The 21,940-nt window shown below is 41.9% G+C and overlaps 1 long non-coding RNA gene across 1 annotated transcript; it reads right to left on the bottom strand.

The window, feature by feature from the left end:
- Positions 1–10,359: 10,359 nt before the first annotated feature.
- LOC115568291 (uncharacterized) lies at positions 10,360–15,267 on the bottom strand. Its single transcript, XR_003981365.1, has 3 exons — positions 15,179–15,267; positions 14,575–14,637; positions 10,360–10,560 (listed from the first exon to the last, which is right to left on the bottom strand). It is a non-coding gene; the product is annotated as an uncharacterized LOC115568291 (long non-coding RNA).
- Between the last annotated feature and the right edge of the window lie 6,673 nt (positions 15,268–21,940).

The raw sequence follows: 21,940 nt of genomic DNA, 5'->3' as shown, positions 1-21,940 counted from the left end.
CGACTTCTCATGGCTGTTTTGATGTTGTTCTGGAGACTGAATCCGCGCTCTGCTGCCACACTGGAAACTGGAATTACAAGCGCCACTTCAGCCAAAGTTCTGATATCAGGGAACATTTCTCCGAGTGAAGTGATCAGAAGTCGGAAAGACTCTCTGAACGAGGGGTTTCCTGATCCTGCAAGCACCCGCTTCAGCGGTAGGAAATCCCGCAGCATGCGCTCCTTCTGCACCAGTGGATCAGCTGCACCGGTCACAGACGCGCTCAAAAGCCTCCTGATCAATCTGTCAAAATGACGGATGGCCCTCAGATTTTTCCGTCACCGTTTTAAAAAAACGGTAAATGACTGAAAATATTCGGATAATGTGACCCCTGATAAGCACACACTTACCCTTAGAGCTTAGATCTGGCCCAAAAAAAATCAAGCCCGACCTGGCCCATGCACGTTGTGTCCGAGCCTGGCCCGGCCCACATTAACTGTAATTATGAGCCCAAGCCCGATTTAAACCCGTCATTTTTTTAATACGTGGGCTGTTATAACGGACGTTCTCAAGCTCCATGTTGCACTTAAACTACACAGTCAGTGATGCCGGTAACGCGTAACTCTAATCTGACCACTTTTTTCAGTGAGGAGTAATCTTAACGCGGTAATATTTTTGAAACCACTAACTTATTCAAATCACTGTGCGTTACTATTATTTTTGTCATTTTCCTTAGTAAAAATATATATTTTTGCTTTCTTCTTGCGTCTTGGGGAGTGGCGTCACGTGCGCGAGAAGTCAGGTTTTCAGCACGAGGACACTCACTCACGTGTAAAACCACGCAGCGGCACAAACAACATGGGAGGGAGGAGAGAGATGCGCCTTTTGTAGCTGGAATTACAGTCATTATTTTGAGTTATAAAAAAAAAAAAACACACACACACACAAATGCTTGATCAAGGGCCGGCCCGACCCGGCCCGAGGATATTGACGGGAAATATCGGTCAGGGTCGGGCTCGGGCAGAGAATCTAAACTCTACTTACACTCTCTGGTGGGCACGTAATGCCGGATGAGAGCACCTGCTGTCGGTGGGACGGTCGCAGACGGGCACATAATGCCAGCGGCGGAGATGAGAGCATGCACTGTCGGCGGGACGGGGGGATGCAAGCCGGGGACAGAGAGGGTCGGTTCGGTCCCACTGACCAGCGTCAACAGACTGTTCAGATATCCAGACTTACCTGGTGATAGTTGCTGTAACTATCGGGGGTAAAGTGGACACTGCAGAGACGGGTGATGGTGGTGATTTTTAACTCTCCACAGTAACTCCCCTTGACAAAATCGATCCACCGTTTCCTTACGTTGTCGTCTATAGGAAACTTAAACAAGCTAACGGTGCCGTTACCCTGCACACTGTGGCATCCAGGAAAGATGCACGAGCGATGTGGAGGAGACATGACTGTTTGCAGCTAGCTAACCAGTCAACCAAACTATTCCAAGAGATGCTATCCAAGACTCGAGCGCGAGCAGAAAAACCACTGAAACTAATGCGCTGAATGTATTTATACCACTTCCGCAGCAGGGCCGGGTTTATGCAAATCATGTCCGCGTTACGTAATGCGGCCATGATTTCTGACCTGCCCATTAAATCCCTCACACAGAAATTTTGAAACGCAGTTTGTGGGCCTAGCTCCAAAATTAAATTCTAAATGGTTGAATGGCTTTTGACATGTTTTAAGGAAATACATTTATGACCTTTTAAATGTGTTTAGAAGAAAATGGCTGAATTTGCTTTACACAGACTTTAATGTGTGATAGGTTTTCCTGTAGATGTTTCCATGCGACTATTTCTCCACTGTTGTGCAAATACATGGAGTGTTGAATGAATACTGGCTGTCTGCATACATGGTGATATTTTTGTTCTTCCCTAATTTGCACGCCTCAGTTAGTGCAACTAGTTCTGCTGGGTTACACCCCGCCTTTCCGAAACCCCGCTGTCCCGAACATAGACTTCAATTCATCGTAATGGCGGGGTTTCCCTTTTTTTCAAAGACCCCGCTATTCCGAAAAGTCTATTGGGGAAACCCCTCCATTCCGAAACCCCCCCACTCCGAACGGACTCAATCAGAAAGGAAACGGAGGCTGCGCATTTATCCTTTTTTTCTTTGTGGGTTCAAACGGCAAACAAGCCTACTTCATATTAATGACATAACGCTCATTATGCTTCAGCTGGACAAATGGCTATGTTGACTTGAAATTACTTTATCATGCTAAATATCCGAAATTGTATGAAAATTGCTCCAATGCGTTATACCGATCTTCGTGTATATTCAGACACAGCCTGATATGGGTTCTGAGCAAAGGAATGTCTGTTTTCTCCCCCGGTCTGTTGTTAGCAGGAGCGGGGGCTGCAGGCTCGCGCCTGGGTGAAGTGGGCTCAGGCCAGAGTTCAGCCGGGCTCGAGCCGAGGGGGGAGAGAAAAAATGTGTATTTCTTTTGCTCTGTGGGAGATCTCCCACAACAGAGTGGATGAGAAACCAAGGGGGACAGATCTGCCCAGCAAACATCAGAACGCAGAGTGCAGCTTTGTCTGTCACCTGGTTCAGCACCCTGGACAGCTGCCTGCGTAACTGGATGTGGGAATTTGATGCATTTGAAGCCGCGACATTTGGTCAGAAACGTCATATATAATAACATGGTTTCGAGTCATAAACAGTTCTGTAAGTGTGAGAAATAACAATCAATTAGGCTATTAGTGTTAGTCCTTCTTCATATAAAGTTGTGTTACAGTCGCACAGCTGGAGACGCTAACAAAGTCAGAGACAAGAGAGACAATGTATGAAATCCCGCGAAATGATGTGCGGTCAATATGACCGCTTATGGCCGAAATAGGTAAAACAAATCATATTTTCTTTTCCTTTTGTGTAATTTATATAAAAACTATTCTCAATTAAAATACAGACACTTTTAGAAAAATGGTTAGAAGTCTGTAATGTTTGCATTTTGTTTACATCGCAGATTGATAACTTAATTGTGAAAATGTTCAAAGTTATCATTATTATTATTATTATTATTATTATTATTATTTACTGTGCTAGGTATTCTTTTCGTGGTTCTTGGTGCTTGGAGCAATATTGTTGTTGTGGCATTCATGCCAATAAAGCGAATTTGAAATGAATTGCATTAATAAACCTTTAGATTCTTGCCTATAGACTGATAAGTGTTGTGTTTACAAATGAGCAATACATCCAGATTTCTTGAGATTTGTACTTTCAATGGGAACTTAAATTTAAATGTCAGGCGATGTTTTCTTCATGGAAATTATTTTTCGGGCAAACAATTATAAGAGAGAGAGGGAGCGCGGACGGGGGATCCGTTGTGTGACAGCGGAGCGGAGGGTCAGCAGCTGGATTTTGCACGCACTGTCAGTGTTATTAGCAGGTGTTTGAGGTTTATTACGTTTGCGGACATTATTACATTCAATGTAATTATGTAACAGCATTTGCGCCCTTGCCTTACAGCGCCTTTGCGTGCGCACAGTTTGCGTGTGTAGGCCCCTGGTCATGATAATCCGTCTGTGGCTATATAAGAGATGGATACACAATCAATTTCATGTAATGTTTATAGAATGCTTTTTTGAATTGCTTTTTTGTTCAAAGACAAACTGAGCAGCAGTGCTCAATCCACTCATACATTGTTAACCTTCCACAAAGACAAGTTATGTTAAAACGGACGAGCAGAGGGGTCATTCCCCGGCAGATCGCACCCATGGGCCACAGTTTATTTCAGAGTTGTGCGAGTGCGGCTGGAAGTGGGGATTCCAGCACCACGGATAGTGCGTGTAAAACGATTAGACAAACGTTTAACCCTTTAGGCGCCGGGTTTTATTTTAAAAAATACTAGATTTTGACATCTAAATTTCAGAAGGCTCTGGCTTGAATGTAGTTTGAGATAGAGACAAAGTGTAAATGAGACAAATATTGAGAATGACCTAAAGTTTATGAAGGGAGTAATTTTTCCCATCTAATTTGCATATTATGACGTCATATGGTGGCGGCCATATTGGATTATGTAATTTCCATGAAATACCTGGTATTTTGAAAGAGAGTTGAACTTATTTCATCAGATTCATCCCCTCCATCCATTTGTTATGTTGTCCACACATCAAATGAACAGGGAAAAAGTAAATTGTAAGCCAACAGTCGTAAACTAGAACTATTAGTACACCACAAAACTCATGTAAACAGTATGCGTTTTTTTTACCCACCATCCCCCCCCCATTGGAGGACACTTTTTTTTCTTCCCTTTTTCTTGTTTTCTCTTCTCTTCTTCTTTATTATTATTATTATTATTATTATTATTATTATTATTATATGATAATAATAACAGTAGGCGTCTTTTAGCTGCAGAGGCCTGTTCTGTGCCCATCTATCAGATAAAAGTTTGTAATATTTGTAGAGTGTGGAGCCTCTCATTGCAAGGCATAGAGACAATAAGAACTATATATATATATATATATATATATATATATATATATATATATATATATATATATATATATATATATATATATATGTACACATTTACATCATACCATTCATGAAACCGTGAACTTGGAATTAGTTCATGTCAGCCTAAATACTGATGAGCATTGTCTCCATTGTTATAAGTTACCAGAAATCATCAGTCAGAAAGAGGGACAAAAAAACTATAGACCTTGAATCACTGCTTAGCTTTCTGTCACCACGATATCCAATTTGCTCATCAAAGGGCTTTATCCATATACTTCATCTCTCAAGTAAGCCCAGCCACCATTACCATTATCATCATCATCATTTCCAGCCCTGTTCTGCCTTCCCCTGTTGCCCCTACGACACCCATCAGCCTTTCTACGAACACTTTGCCCACGTCTCCCCCTGCTATCTCCTCTAGTTTTGTGAGAAGAGTTGGACTCGTGTGTGCTTTGTGCTTCGTGAACACTGCTGCGGCGCATAGCTGCACCGCTGCCGCGGATGGAGGCTACGTGACCGTCGCGGTGGAAAGAGTGAACACTAACGCTGACACCCAGCGCTATTCTCACCACCACCGCTACTTCTACCACATCCATTCGCTTCCCTACTGATACTACGAGTTCGTGTATCATTTCCATTCCCACCTATTGGGCAAAGGATCGTGTGTTAGTGCTTGTGCGTTTTCCTCGCTCTGCGCGGCACCGCCATTGCTATGCAAAGACGCACCGCGACTAGCAAGCTCACTAATCAACCGACCGTCATCTCCCAAAGCTAGATTTTCCACTTCAGAATCAGAATCACCGAATAGGAGCTCAATCACTTCCCTAAGTGTCAACTTTTTGCATGCCATTGTCGTTTATTTCGTCTCAATAACTTCTGAATCCAGCAATACCCCTTCTGCAAAATGGCTTCCTGGCGCACTGTCTCCGCTCTCTCACCCCACAGTTTGCATGGGACTTCCTCGAACATTTTGCATTGAAGCAAGACGTTTTTATGAGCTAAGGTCTAAGTATAGGATGTCTGCCAACTAGTGGTGGGGAGTATGAACGACATGTAACACTCTATTGGGAGAAAACAGCTGTTTTGTTCAGTTCCGCGGTGTGTCGCAAATTTGCGACTCTGGCGCCTAAAGGGTTAAATGTGTTTGCTGCAAGCGAAAATATACTATATAATAAATGAAGATAGTGACAAAGGCCTATTAGCAATAAAAAGCACTGAGTTGTGTGAATGCGGCCGGGGAGCGGACGGCAGTGTTTGATGTAGGAAGTAATGTAAACTTGAAAATCAATTTCGGAAATGAGGTGTTTAATTTCGGAACGGCGGTGTTTTGAGGGGAGGGTCGGAACAGCGGTGTTTCGGAGTGGGGGTGTTTCGGAAGGGTGGTGTTTCGCAATGGAGAGGTGTCGGAATGTCAAGGCGCCCCCGTTCTGCTGCCTGTGCAGAGAAATGCGACGGTAAGGAGCTTGACTTTAAAACCTTGTCGGCAGTCTATTTCAGTTGAAGATGCTATTAAGATGTCATCTATATACAGTAGCATTTGGCTTTTACATGGAGGGTCAAATTTTGCTAAGTTTGAGGACATGGCCATAGGAAAGACTTTTGCAGTAGCCTTAAGGTATTTCTGTATACATATACTTTTTACCTCCAAACTGGAATACTTACCAGAATTGTGGGTCTCTGTGTACTGGAACTGAGAAGAATAAGTCTGCCAGATCTATTACTGAGAAGTGGCTTACTTTTGGGTCAAGATCGTTTTAATAGAGTGTGTAAATCGGGAATTAAAGGAGCTCTTGGTATTACTGCCTTGTTTACTGCTTGGAGACTTTAAACCAGTGGCGGCTGGTGACTGAAAAAATTGGGGAGGACAGGAGGAAAACCACGGTGTCATGTTATTTTATACAAGTCAACTAATTAACCCTACTTTCTTATATTCGATGAAAATTAAGCAATAAAACAATGACTTACAAGACTTCTTTAAAAAAACATTTCATTAAAAGGGTAATATACAAGACAAAAAATATATAAATTTTGATCTCTTACGGGGTTTGAACCCCAGTCATCTGAATAACAGGCAACTGCGCTACCCCCTGTGCTACCTTAGCACTCTACTCATGAACTTCACGACAGTGTCTTTGTTGCTGCTCTGTATTGTGTGTGCTGTAACTGTGTTGCTGTCCCGGTCGTGCCGCTAACTTTATGTCCTCCAGCAGGACGAACGAAAGAAACGAAAACTATGAATTATGTTTCTGACTGCTTCTCTCTGATTACAGTTTTTTTTCTTTCAGAAATGTGCTTATATTTCCTTTGAAACCGATTCCAATATCGCTGAAAACTCCATATTTCTTGTCCGAGCATGGCTGGCAGTGAAAGCTGTAAAATACATAGTAGTATTTTTTGTTTACGGTTGTATAAATGTGAGAATGAAATTTGGGAACTGTTATTGGACCAACCTGCTGTCAATCTTGTATTCTGGTTGCTGATTGGTAAGGGAGGATGTCCTCCCTTAGCACGTCAAATTACGTGTCTTAGCCAATCATAGATCAGCATGAAAAGATCTTAAATGCATTGAGCGAATGGAAGGAGATCCCTCCCACGGAGGACAGAAGCTCTCCGTCCTCCTCTAGCCCCCACCTTCCTGCTCCCTGCTCCTCTCACAGACTGCTCTGTCTCCTCCGTCTGCAGCTGTCGCGGTTGAACCGTTTTAAGTGGATTTTCTTCCAAAGAAGAAACTTTTTTGAATGATATAATATATATAATATTGTATAAATGATACTGAGATTTGGTAATGATTTATTTCAACCAGTTACTCTTTCTTAAAAAAAAAAAAATTGATCTTCCTCTTGCCTCTCAAAAATAGAGGAGGACCAACCTCCTCTGCTTCTATGGACGAGCCTCCTCTGCTTTAAACCATACGCCATCCTTGTGATGGTGAAGCCTTCTTTACAGGAAATAATTGTGTGTTACATGGTGAATCTGGACACTCTTTGATTATCCCTGTAGCTAATAACTCTCCTTCAGATTCAAGATTTTTATCTCCCATGATTCAAAATAAATTCACAAATGTGTAACATCTGTTTTCTAAATGTTAAGTAGTAGCGTGATTTTGACGGAATGAAAAAGTTGTAACTAAACAGCCAAGCGTAGTGCAGCAAACGGACAGTTTACGGTGCACACACACACTGGTGGATGGCTGGCGAATTCCCTTGGTGTTACCCTTGGTCTACTTTAAGTAATACTTTATTTTGAATAAGTAATGCTGTTAAGGTAATATTGGTTTACTTAGTCTTTAAAAATATTCAAGTATGTACGCCGCTACGGAGAGTAGGACGTAGCAGAGGATACAGAGAGCAGCGAAGCGCTTACCGTTACGGGACTGCCCCGATGAAGTAGCTGTCATAACCTTGTCATTCTGGCAAGACCGACCAGATGAATGGTAGCAGGTTTTCCTCTGCTTCACCTGCTGTACTAGAGGTTAACCCTCTGGGGTCTGGGGTATAATTGGCCGTTTTTGACTATTTTTGATTTTACCATTATATTTCACCTTAAAAACTATTTACCTTGCCTTGTTTGGTGTCATTATTTTCACCACAACCTCACATGTGTGACTCTACAGTTATTTTTTTATTTTGACCCACTGTATTAACACAATGGACCTAAAATCACAAAAAAACATAAAATCAGAGTAGGAAAAAGTTAGTTTTTTTACTGTGAAAACCACAAATATGCTCAACTAACCATTTTTATTACTTATAATACAAATATATAAATTGTTGTTTGCTATATTTGCGCATAAGTTTTTTAAATTTACAAAGTTATATGTAACTATTTACATTTAAATGCAGGCAATGCCTCAGGCTCAGGTCTGCCTGAGCTCCTCCAGCTCAATGAAAAGCTGCAATGCCTGCTCCACATTCATCAGTCTCCTGATTGTTTTGACTCATTAAACAAAAAAACAACTCCACTATGCACTAAACACACTACATAACACACTAACTATACACTCCAAACACGCTAAATGTCACAAATCTCTCAACTCTCAAAACTCGCGATCTCTGTCGCTGACTCTCTGACCGGCACTGCTGCTTTCACTTTTCCGCCCCGTCCCTTCCAAATTTTCCCCCCCGCCCTTAGCAACCAAATCACGTGATTTGCCATCTAATTTTGTGATTGGCTGGTGTGGTGCCTTTTTCCACCAATAGGAACATGTTATTTTTGCTTGCACTTCCTGCTTGCGGACACAAAGTGACGGTGATCTCTTTACCGTCTCTTCCTGCACCAAACGCAAAGCAAACGTGACGGCAACGTTAGCGAAAAAGTGTGGCGTACATAATACATCGTAAATCAGGTTTTACTTGGCCTATCAACACAATTTATGGCATATAGCTGGAAAGTTGCTATAACATACAGAGTCAGAACAGAGACTCACACAGGCTCCGTCTCGCTGCTACGTCATCTTAAATTAGTCACATGATTTTGACCGCCGGCGCGTCAATCGACCTCAGAGGGTTTATAATCTGTTTACATGTCCCGTGTAGCAGGGCCTGTTGCATTTGTAAGACAAACACTAAGCAGGCCACATGTTTGTGAACACTTTCTATGCCAGCATGAGATGTTGCAGCATAACATTTAAGGAGCGGAGCAGTCAGGTCAACAGCAACAAATGACACACACTGACAACTGCTCACAAGCTAATAAACGCACACTGCTCCCACAGTTAGAATCGAAATAGAATCAATACCTGATTGACAAAGATTCATACCCCTAACCAATTATATATACACTCAATCTGTTTCACTATCACTGGATCTTGGTCCTGTTTTTTTATAGGATGTATTACACAAATATCTTTTTGTCTTTTTATGTAAAATAATTCTGGCCTCAAAAACATCTATGAAAAATCTATTATGTCTCCTGGAATACTCTGCCCACTAAATGACAAAGCCAAATGTCATGTCCCTCGCCCAACTCCTACTGCTCATATACAGCTTTTAAATGCAGTATGGAGCATTCATCAGTAGTGGAAATACCACAGTAATAGTAATATAGCACTTGTACCTCTAAACTGGTAGTTTTACAGTGCTGACCTGTATTATAGAAAATCGACATCCCTTGTGCAACTCATCTACAGCAACCAGCACGTCACCTTCCACCTGTGCTACATCTTTTAAAGGTTCATCTTAGGTTCACCCTTTTTCCTTTAAGAGCTGTTTCGTTTTTGACTGCAATCCACTGGCTGCCTTTCTTACTGCCAAATCAATGACTCTTACCCTTTCTGGTTTATTCTCATCATCTCATGTCCCCCTCCCTTTACTCCTCCTTTGGTACTGAATAAAGTAACACGCTGGAAGCTTGTCTTCCTTTCTTCTCTCCTGTTGTGTTCCGCTTCTTCAAGATCAGAGCAGGGAACAGAAATGTGCCCTCAGCCTCTGCTTCTTTTTGTTTTTCTCGTCCTGTTACTTCCCTAAACTTTCTTCTCCCTGACACCCTTCGTTTTCCTGCATTCCTTTTGTCTTCATGTCATCTTACCTCTGTCATTCAGTGTGTTTTTTGCCCCGTCTCTGTTTTGATCCTGCCCCAAATCTGATTACTTTTTACACTTTTGAAACACTGGAAAGAAAAAAAACAAAACAGCACACTCACAAAAACATTAAAGGGCCTTTCCAACCTGTCAGAAACTGTTAAAATTGTTATTGTTTCTTTGGCGTTGGCTGATGCGGCTAAAAAATGTGGAAAGAGATGGTGGACAAACACGATTGAAGTCCAACCTGGGACTCAGGAGAAAGTGTTCTTTTTTGTTAGACTGATGGAAACCCAACTTCTTAGCAGGATGTTGTTACCTTTGCTCCTCAACTTGTGTCATCTGGTGTAAATGTGAAACACAGCAACCTCTTCTCACCTCTGCTTGTCTTTCATCTCCCATCCTCTGTCACCTAGAGGGACTTTGAGAGCAAAGTCACTTTGCCATCCTTCAACAGCTCTTCATGTCCTCTTCCTTTTGTGTCATTTTCTATCCGCTTCTCTTTAGGTGTCTCTCCTCACCTCTTCTCCCCCTTGCTCTTTCATTGGTCCTGTCTGTGACACCCAAAGACAGGACCTGTTAACACCAAGACACATCTTTTTCTTTTTTTTAAGTATTTTTTTTGGCCTTTTGGCTTAATGATAGGACAGTTGAAGACTTGGACAGGAAACAGGGAGAGAGAGAGGGGGAGTGACAGGCAGCAAAGGGACCCAGGCCGGGAGTCAAACCCAGGTCCGCTGCAGCGAGGACAAAGCCTCTGTACATGGGACGCCTGCTCTACCAACTGAGCTAAACGGCGGCCTACACCAAGACACATCTGAGATCCGATCAGTCATATTCGGAGGAAGTCTGGGTCACAACAACAAGCAGAATAAGATGTGTCATCTTATTCTGCTTGTTGCTTGTTGTTTTGACGGTCTGATTACCACATAGTTGACTTCAATGTAAATGATTCACAAAGTCCACAGCATGGGTAAACTTTGTAAAATGGCTATGGCAAATTATTAATCATTTGAAACGAGTTGTAAATTCGACGTTAAAGCAAAACTCTTGCCAAAATTCAACGTAGGCTTTTTTTGTGAATGTACCTGAGTCAGACCTTAGTGTAAAAGCATAATTACGACGAAAGAGGCACTTTTGAGATTTACTGTATTTTCGAGTCAAATTTATTTTCAATGGGAGTGCTACGGGCACTTTTACGATGGCATCAAAATTGCTATTTTTAAAACACTAAGAAGGCTCGACCCAACAACTTTGCTTGTAGTATCACCAGGGTCTCTACACATGAACATGAGCATTGAGAACATTGTTTGTATACATAGTTTGTTAAAAAGTTTTTGAACAACTCACGTTAGCAGTTGCTTGTTCCGTTTTCTGCCGTCATGGCAGCCCAGAAGCAGAGTCCTGCACGGGTCTTATTTTGCAAACCCGCACCCGCCCGTACCCGTCGTACTTAAAACCGCATCCGACCCGTTTCCCGACAGTGGCACAAATTACATTCCGCACCCGAGCCGACCCGCTATAAATTGATACCGACGCCCGACCCGCACCCGAAGCAAAATTAGACTGACGCAATTTTTAAAAATGAAAGTAAGTCAGCGTGGGGAATGGGAGTTCTGGGAGGGCGCAAGCACGCATGAATGAGCTCATATGAAATATACCGTATTGACCCTAATAAAGGACGACCCTGATTATAAGACGACTCCTCTTTTCAAGATTAATCTTCAGAAAAAGACTTCTCAATAACAAACTCACATACCCTCCTGTCAGTCTCTTGGAAGCGGCCGCTTAGAGGACCACGATAAGCTTTTCTCTTACTGTTAGCGTTTTCAGACGATCTTTTTGGACCCGCCATCTTCGGACGTTACACTCCGTAACTCCATATTTCTTGGCTGGCTGTCAGTTGTTTGGCACCTCCGCTGCATTGATCACCATTATCTTAAAATCAGCATCATAGCTCCACCTCAGATGTCTGTTAACTTGCCACACTTGATCCACTTTGCTCCGTAAAATCACCGCGTCTCTCCATTTTTCATCTCCTGTCACTTCTTCTCCGCTGTGATTGACAGATAACCCAGCCACAGTGTCAGTGACGTCTCTACAATAAGCTGGCGCCCTCTGCCGTTGTGGTCGCGTAGCGACCCAGACAACTATCAGCATGTGTCAACGGTTAGACCCTGATTATAAGACGACCCCACTTTTTCACATAATTTTCATCGAAAAAAACTTTGTCCTATATTCGGGTCAATACAGTACATGCTTATCATTTTGAAATGCAGGCATATTTTTGTAGATGTGTCGCTAATGATTATTATTTTTTTTTTTTGCACCTGACGCCATGAAAATGACCACCGCAAAACCCGACCCGCGCTCTCTAGGCGTCCGACCCGATCCGCACCCGTGTCCGACACAGGACATTATTTTTTACCCGTTTCATCCAAATTGTGCGGGTCACCCGTCGGGTACCCGCGGGTACCCGAACCCGTGCAGGACTCTGCCCAGAAGTATCGATTTCAGAATGCGAGGACAGTTAAGGTGGAATGCCACTGTCTTCCGGCAACAACGCGATATCTCACGTGACTTTTCCGGCTTTTGATTTTGGTATTGTTTCTTATATGAGGCTCCTTTTTCAACTTCAAGGTCAATATTGTTTTTTGCTAACAAAAAACAACAAATTGTCCCTGCATTTATATGGAACTAGGTTACTAGTACTTCCCATAGCACTCCCATTGAAAATGAGTTTGACCTGTAAATCTTAAAAGGGCCTCTTTCGTCGTAATTATGCGTTTCCACAAAGATTTGACTCTGGTACATTCACAAAAAAGCCTAGGTTGCATTTTAGCGAGAGTTTTGCTTTCAATACAATATGTTTGTGTCTTTCCTTGTAAAGTGTCAGTCTATCGCGGCACCGCTTTTCCTGCCTGACTGCTTCTGTGTCTAGAAGTGCATCTTTCCTGATATCATTTAGCGGCTGTTTGAACACACTGTCTAAATTTATTTTATCAGTTATACTATATTTATGAATGACATTTTATGGGTGGTAAATTGGTCGAATTTTACAAACACTGAAAACAGTACAAGTTTTGTCACCTGTAGAGAAAGTCCCCAGACTCCCTTGGAAAATCACATAATCTGGTGAGGTGTTGCATTAGGAGAAACTTTATGAGCTTTATAAAATGCTCTCAACAACAAATTTTAACTCTTTGGGCCTTCGTGTTCATTTGGTAAACATTGTACATGACAACATTTCAGAAGTGAAATTTGATCAAGTGGTCAGGCTGAGACACAGGTTACTGCCAGGTGTCAACTGACAGACTTTGAGCCGCCCTCTTGTGCACACACAGATTATTTTGTTGCTACTCTGTTACCCTCAGTGATCCACTGACAAACGTGAATACCGTATTTTACTCATGATACAATGTTTTGCATGTTAGAGCTTCCTGGGTGAGAGCATCATTGACACCAGATCCCAGCATATCACGTCATAGAGGACAACACCAGATTTGAGGGCAAAGCTGAGGAAGGGCAACCAGCAGTGTGTCTTTTCATTAATTCATTCCAGCATAAACAATCAAAACATTATAGTTGTTGCATTACATATGATGCACTAATAATAGCAACTAAATTAGGCATGACTTATTACTTTTTGGAAGATATGTAAATAAAAAAACAATACAAAAAAAGGTATAACTTTTAACGGTCACAGTGTTACTTTTCTTAGTTTTAAAGTAATGTGATTATGTGATAACTTTTATAACTCTTTAGAAAATATACAGTGCAATTGGCATGAACAACTATATACAGGAAGGATGGCCAGAGGTTTCTTGACTGATCATAAACATAGATCAGTGATGGCCAACAGGTTAGGCTGCTAATGTCGGTGCTGTCTCAATCCTCTACTGTTTGGCAGTGACCGAGGTCTTTGAAATTATTTGCAATTTATTATTGCACCACAACTTTGGATGCATTTATGCAGAGACATATATTCTGAAATCTACAATGTTGTAGTATTATAGTACAAGTACCTATATTTTACATTTACATTTATTTATTTCATAATTATGAACTCTACTTCTTTGAGGTTAGCAACATTTCACTTTCAGAGTAATTTACATCATTTCACATTTTGTATTATTTTTACAATGCAGTTTGACCAAAGTTTCTAGCAGTTTCTAGCAGCATAGCGCAGACTCCAGTCATTGAGTTAAACATAATGAACAAGAAGTTTCGTGAGTGATGCAGAGCCACCCCAACACTTCATCAAATACTGGGCCAAAAATGTCACCACTGAGAGTAACTGTTCCTAGAAGTTCCTGCACATGTTATTACAGTTTACCCCAGAAAGATTACCTTACTTCTAAATTAATGTATAATTTGCTTATGGTAAATATGGTAGTATATGATGTAATACCCAAAAGTAGAGGCCTAGTCTTTGGGTCAATGGGAGTGTGTGTGTGTGTGAGCCATTTGAGCTGCAGCTGAATCACTATCAACAGCAACCAGAGACCAAAGAATAAGTAAAACAAAAGCGACATGAAAACGGCAGACCAAAAAATGAGCAAGCCTACCTTAGCAAAGCAATGCCACGTTACACGCAGGGTCGTCCCACCTTGAGCTCCAGGCCAGCTCCACTGTAAAGCAAAAGAGCAGCACAGATATCACGGGGGAAACACAATCCGAACCAGCCAGCATCTGAAACAGCCACACTGACCATGGATGCGCTGGCCACACCAAACTAGACTGCGCCACAGACACGGAAGCCATGCTTCAAGGTAGGAGGACACACACCTAGGAAGGAGGAGCATTCACCTAGATCAGGGTGCAACTGAATTAGTGCCTCCAGCCCAGTGGCACCTTAGTGGGCAGGGAGGAAAGAGACTGCCACACACACAATTAATCATTATAGTCCACATATTAATGATGGAATGAGGATGAGATAAGCCATCCTGCCACATAAAGCTGATGAGAACTGTTTTTCTTTCCATTGCTCTTCCCTCCCCTTTACAAACAGAACTCGAGGGGGCTCTGATCTCTCCATTTGCGACACAGACAGTTATTGAATTATGCATTAACCAGATCTACAAAAAGATTTTCACAAATTTAGTCAAATTCATTGTATATCGAATGTGGATGTGTGGGCCTCCTCCATGTAAAAATGTTAAAACAACCTACTTCTTATAGCTGTCTTCCTACCAGCTTCGACCCTCTTTTGTTTTCCCGACCAGTCCTGTGTGTAATCCCCTTCAGCAGGCGAGTTTGCCGGTGTCGGAGTGCATAGATTTCCTGCACCGCTGTTATCGGTAATGAAACACTCCTCAAGACCCTCACACCAGAAGGCTGTGCCCGCATAAACACACACACACACACACACACACACACACACACACACACACACACATGTGTGAGGGTTTACAGGAGCAGGCGGAAAAGTGGACAGACTTTTCTCACCATGTTAACACTCGCTCACACCCTCACATCACTCTGGTCACAGCGAGGAGGAAGAGAAAAAGTTGTCAAGACAAACTTTGTAATCGTGGGACCATATGTTCCCAGCAGAAGTTATGTGCGAGTGTAGCTGGTCAGACCTGACCCCACCATCCAACTATAACCTCTGCATTGTATGTAAAATCGAAGAATGAAATGAAGAGCATTGCAATCTTGCCAAGGCCGATTTATTCTGTGTAAAACAAAATATTATCAGATAGGGCTGCTCGATTATGGCAAAAATCATAATCACGATTATTTTGATATTGTAAACACGATTATTAAAGACGATTATTCATTGAGTTGAGAACAAGCACTTATTGAACTTTGAACTCCAGTATTTCTTTTAACATGATAAGTTTAACCTGAAAAACAAGAAAAATGCAAATAAATAAGAGAAATATATATCAATAAAATGAACTAAATAATATGTAAAAATAAAATGATTAAAACTATCCCGGTGCGGCTCGACCATAGGTCCGTTGTGGTGGCCAAATATAATGCTGTTAACACTTCTCTTGCAACTTTTCTGTGACATTCGTCATAATGGGCAGGCAGCGCAATTCTGTTGATATGGTGACGTGATGGTAACACATACTGCTTGTCCAATGTGTTAATCAGTTTATTAAACCCCAGGTCACTAACGGTGTTGATAGGGCACATGTCTTCGGCAATCATGTATGTGACGGCGTCCGTTATTTCTTTATGCCTGTTGGAGCTGGGTGGATATGCGGTGGCATTGTAAAGTGTGCCCTTAATTGGGGACTGTGTGGCGGTGGCAGGAGTCGAGGAGCTTTTCATTTTTGAGTTGTTTTGGTCCTTCACTACTTGGTCATGTATTACTCTGTGTGTGGACTTTAAATGGATGAACAAATTGGTCATGTTCCCTTGAGGTGCAGACACAGTCGCGTGACATATCTTGCACAATATCGTTGTTTGTTCCGAGTCAGACTCCTCGAAACCGAAGTGTTTCAACACCACAGAATTCTCTTTACCTTTCTTCCCGACCAAAGGCTGCATTTCTGCCATCTTCTTCTGTCTTCTACACATTTTATACGTATTGGCGTGGCTGAAAGCAAATATTTTCAGGCGGGGGCACAGTGGAGTGCACAGGTGGAGATGGAAGGGTTCGCTGCATTTACCACACAAGACACGGCGTGCAGCAGAATGATCGTTTTATTACGATTATCTTGTTTTCATGATTGAGGGAAGCCAAAATCAAAATTTAAATTCAATTAATCGCCCAGCCCTATTGTCAGTTCAGCATTGGTCTCAGTGCTTGGCCCATCTTCTCGATGCTCACTTGCTCGCTCGCTGAACCAACTTCTGTATTTAATCTAACATGCAGACACACAGACATATATTTTCACAGACATACACATTTTTTAAAATTAATATAAAGTTGGAATATGAACATGCGCAATACAGTATGCAGAAATATTCACTGTATATGAGAATAAATGAAAGGAAATCAATATTACCAGTACAGATATGTATATGCACACATCTTTTAAAGCAAAATGAAAAAAGGAAAATCTTGACAAAGTTCTTAACATCATTTTTTACATGGACATGTTTTAGTCAGCATATGCTCAAGTAAACTACTCTACAATGTAAACAAAACCACAGTCTGGTCTTTTGCATGTTATAGCAACCATGACAATGTTGTGGTCAGAGGGAGTACAGTACAGTGAAAGAAAGTTAAACTTTAAACTAAGAAAAGTAACACTGTGACCGTTACTTATGTATTTTTCATTTTATTTATTTAGTGCAAGAGGGACTCTCACCCCAGAAAACGCTTGTAGGAACTACGATAAGTTTTTGATATAATAATGCCAAGACCTGCGGCATTTTGTGTGTGCGCGTGTGCATGCGCCAACTTTCAACTTTCTCAGAGCTGGTGTGGTCCGATGTTGACATGTTCTTTCACTGTTGTAGCTGGTGCTTACTGTAAACGTACACAACAAACAGGTGACATGAATAACATTGATGTTCTCGTTTAAATGCAATATTCTGCTGGGAAACATTGGGTCCTGTTAATTTTGTGAATGGCACTTGACACACAGAGAATGTGGTGTCTGGTGCCAGGATGTTATCAGTGGATCTTTTGAGTCCTGCGTGGTGTCAGACGGGGCCTCCACGGACCGGACTTGTTCCAACATATTCCATGGATCCTCCAGAGACTTATCAAATAATCCACTGGAGCTAGTTCAGCTTGGGACTATCGTGGAATGTCGGCTCCCTTCTCTATTCAGGAGAGATGAAGAAAACTCAGACACCGGTGACTTATGTTGAAGTAGTTTTATACAGACCTGACCATGAGGGAACCCTCTCTAGTTTCAGGTTACATCCTCTGAGCTCAGGGAAGCACCTTTTTGCAGTTTTTTGGGGCGTAGATTATTCTCCCACAGGGACTGTGCAGCTAAGTGTCCTCAGCTAAGCCATGTTTGTTGAAGCAGTTAGAACCTGTAATTGAGAGAAAATACATACTTTATGAAAACACGGTTTTGATCCATCAAAGTTTTTTTGTTTTTTTAAATTATGTTTTGTGCTTTGTTGCTCGAATCTCGAATTAAAGCATCTGACTCTGAGACAATCACTGGCCATGGCATCTTATGACCATCCAACCTGACCAGCCAGACTGTTCTAGGGAGGAGAGGGAGAGGTCCAGGATGGGAGTCCTACTAATCCAGCTTGGTTTCAAAGCTGCGCCTGTTAAATGCGGACAAATCGGACTCAGTCTTGCCAAACAGGAAATCGGAGATTACTGTTCCGACATGATACCGACAGTATCAGTATTATGCTGTCAACAACAAATCACAGTATCATCACCATCTTCTTGCCGCTGTTTACACTCACCCTGGAGTAAATAAAAAAAAAATGCTCTACATGTTTATGTTTACAAGTGACTCTAAATATGTTATGGTTTTGTGTAGCATGAGGTAATTTACAAACAATTGTCACTTCACTTCATTCTTCAATGTGTAAATACTGGCAACACACAATAACTTTTCCCAAGTGGGAAAACACGGCAATGTCAGTATGTGCCCAGGAAGCTTGGAGACCTGCTTATCCAGGGTGTTTATAATCAGCAGAGGATGGTTTTGATCCGCCTCTGGTTTACACTTAAGCAGCAACATCCTGCTGTCAGTCACTATGATGGGATGTAGGAGGTCTTCCCCCTGTGCAATAGGTCACTGGAGCTGCCCTGACTCACTACTGTAGGTGCTGGATTATCTTCCAAGGGCGATTAACAGAAATCAACTGACCTCATGGTTATAGGCCAAGCATGCTTCCGCTGCGTGGGTCTCTGCTGTCAGTAACTCTGGGTTGAACTAGAACCCAGACTCCCTCTCCAGTGACTCAGAACCATGCAACAGCATGCAAAGAGTTTTTAGTGGCGTAGTGGTGCCATAGGCTCAGCCATGTGTTTATTTACAGAATAATACACGCTTTAAGAAAGACGGTGGTTTTGATTTGCCAATCTCCCTGTTATTGGCTCATCACACTTGCACTGCGACGCTCATGACTGGCAGAACTCATATCCACAGTCCTTCATATTCTTGGAAACCAGTAGCCTGTTCATGGGGCAGCTAATGCTGCCTAGTGTCCTATTGGACAGCCAGGATTGTCATAGCACTGAAAAGTTTTATTTGGGTCGAAAACAATCCATTGACCCTTGGGAGGTGTGGATGTCGCACCCTTCCTCCCCAGCACTCTGCTGTCAAGAGGCTATTGTTTTATCTGTAAACTTGGTACTATAGGCGCCTTGTCAACACCAAAGCCATGTCTGTGTTCCTCTGTAAATCAAGAGAGAAACACATGCTTCAGCAGAGGATGGCTTCGATCCATCGATGTCTGGATTATGGGCCCAGCACGCCTCCCCTGCAGCACTCTGCTGTCATGCTGATTTGAACCCATAATCCCTCTATAAGGAAGCCATTGCCTTAACCATGAGGTCACCAAATCACCCAGCATACTTTGTACTTTGTTCTTTGTTCCAACAATTGAAAACTCCAATAAGCTGCTAAATAAATGAATGAGATGGCGTTGCTTGATCCAAAAGCATACACGCACATGACAACCACACGCGCACACACACAAATCTGAACACAGAGGGCGTAGGGTGTGTAGCACTGTACCCTTCAAACCGGCATATGTAGACTTGTGCGCACCACACATCTCTTCCCAGCAGGATACCACTTTATACTCCACTGGATTCTGAATTTAAAAGATCCCATACACACCAACGCAGACAATCTGTGCTGCTCTAGGTATAGTACATGTACACAGCTCGCACGGCAGTTGGCCACTTCACATTCTGTTCCCCCAGCACTCATTTATTCTTTGTAATCGCACGCACGCACGCACACACGCACGCATACGCACACTTCAACTGGATGCATGCTTTCAATAGATAGGAGGGCTTGATTTATTAATGCATTTTCTAAGATAAATAATGTACAATTCGGTTCCCACGTGGTGTTTGATATGAGTCTCGTTGCATTTCCGTCCCTGCTGCATTATCTAAATGGAAAAATTCAGACACCGGCAATTATACTAAGCGCATGAAAAATCTCCATGCGTAATCAGTTAAACTGATTGAAATTGCTTTCTTCATTTTCTCCCTATCATACAAAACATACAGTATATAAGGGAAAGTTAACTGTTTAAATGTATGGATTCTAACTACAGTATACAGCAAGGGATCTCTGGCTGTCTGTCATTCACATATCTTGAGAGTGGTTTGTCTGATCTGCTTCACACAGGTTTGTTGCGGGGGACTCAAGGAAGTGCAGTGTCAAACGTATAGCCATTTGAGCCGACGACAAATTCGACATTAATACATTTTGAATAAACACTGAATACCGTTCTGTGCAGCAGCGGGGGCCGTGGCTTTAATTCTCCGGCTTCATGGCTCTGCAGACTGAAGCTGGTCTGACGTGTGATCACTCCGACGTAATCTCATCAGGAAGCAGACATAAACAAAATGGAGATTAGGGCGGTGCAACAAGTTGCTGTAGTAGTGCACTGCAGTGAGACGAAAAACAAAAACAGTAGGGGTGGGCTCTACTGCAAATTTTGGTACCGATCTGATACCAAGGAATTACAGGGCCAGTATTGCCGATACTGATACTGATACCTAGAAAATTCCTGATCAATTAATGATTTTGTACTTTTGCCTTTTAATTAGTTGATCATGATAATAATAAAACACAGGATTTTAGCCAAATAAGAAAATAATATTTTACATAATTAAATTTATAACCTTTCTGCATGCAGCCTAAATAGAAATACTAATATTCCTTCAACAGATACACAAAACAGTTATTATATTCTGCCATATTCATACTTCAGGTTTGAGGTACGCTATATATGTTAATTGAGTTACAGTAAAACAATTAAGGGGCACAGTGAACCTGAGCGAGAGAGGTGGAGAGGAGCGCTGCACATAAGGACTGCCATCACACAAACTCTGTGAAGAAATATGAGTGATTTGCTAAACCTATAGAAGAGAAACTACAACAAAAATAGCGATCTCATCACGCTAGTATCGATCCGATACCAATACTTACCTTGGTATCGATACTATCGATATTTGGATCGATCCGCCCACCCCTGAAAAGCAGAAGGTTGAAGGTGTAATATGTAAGAATTTTTATTGAAAACATCTAAAAATTATCTAAACTGATCAACAGTGTTGACATTATGTTTTAGGTTAGTTACAGTAAAATTTGTGCTGTGTTGAAGAGATGCCATGCTAAAATAAGCTAACCCGGGGCTGGAAAACTGCTTTCTCCTAGTGGTCCAAAGCTACTGTGCTAGCAGTGAAAAAAATCAATATCCGGTAGTCGCCCTAGCTGCATGGCTAACTGAGCTAAGCTAATCACAGCTCCAGTTAACAGGTACTCTTGTATATGCTGTCTGCTATATGTTTTGAGTATAAATTCAACAGGTGACTGATTCATTTGTGTTGCACCTTTTTTAAATTAGTTTTGATTAGTGGGGAGGTGGGGTCATCACAGTCACTACCAACGTTAGCCAAATGTGCTAGAATGTTAATGGTTGCCTGTCAGCATAGTCGGATGCTCTGGGATGTTGTGGGCCGGCTTTGAAAGTACAGATGTAGTTATCCGGATATGAAATATATCATCATAGAAACATTAGTGATGTTATCGAGTGGCCACGATGAGTCTGTGAGCAGTTCAGGAGGCTTCAGGCATCTCTAAAACCCTCACATCACTAGATCATCTGTGCAGCATGTTTTAATAAGGCACTGTTCTAGTAATTATATAATGGGTACATGAAAATATAATGATTGAGCTAGAATTGATTTTCTGTTTAAGCCAGACATATATCTTATGGACATTTGTTATGTAATCACGTTCATGCGTCATACTGGCATCACTGTGTGTGAGAGTCTGATGTCGATAATTAAGCCTTGGCTCA

This window comes from Sparus aurata, chromosome 18, assembly GCF_900880675.1.
Source record: "Sparus aurata chromosome 18, fSpaAur1.1, whole genome shotgun sequence".
Classification (NCBI taxonomy): Eukaryota; Metazoa; Chordata; class Actinopteri; order Spariformes; family Sparidae; genus Sparus; species Sparus aurata.
This window is presented reverse-complemented; position numbering and strand designations above follow the sequence as displayed.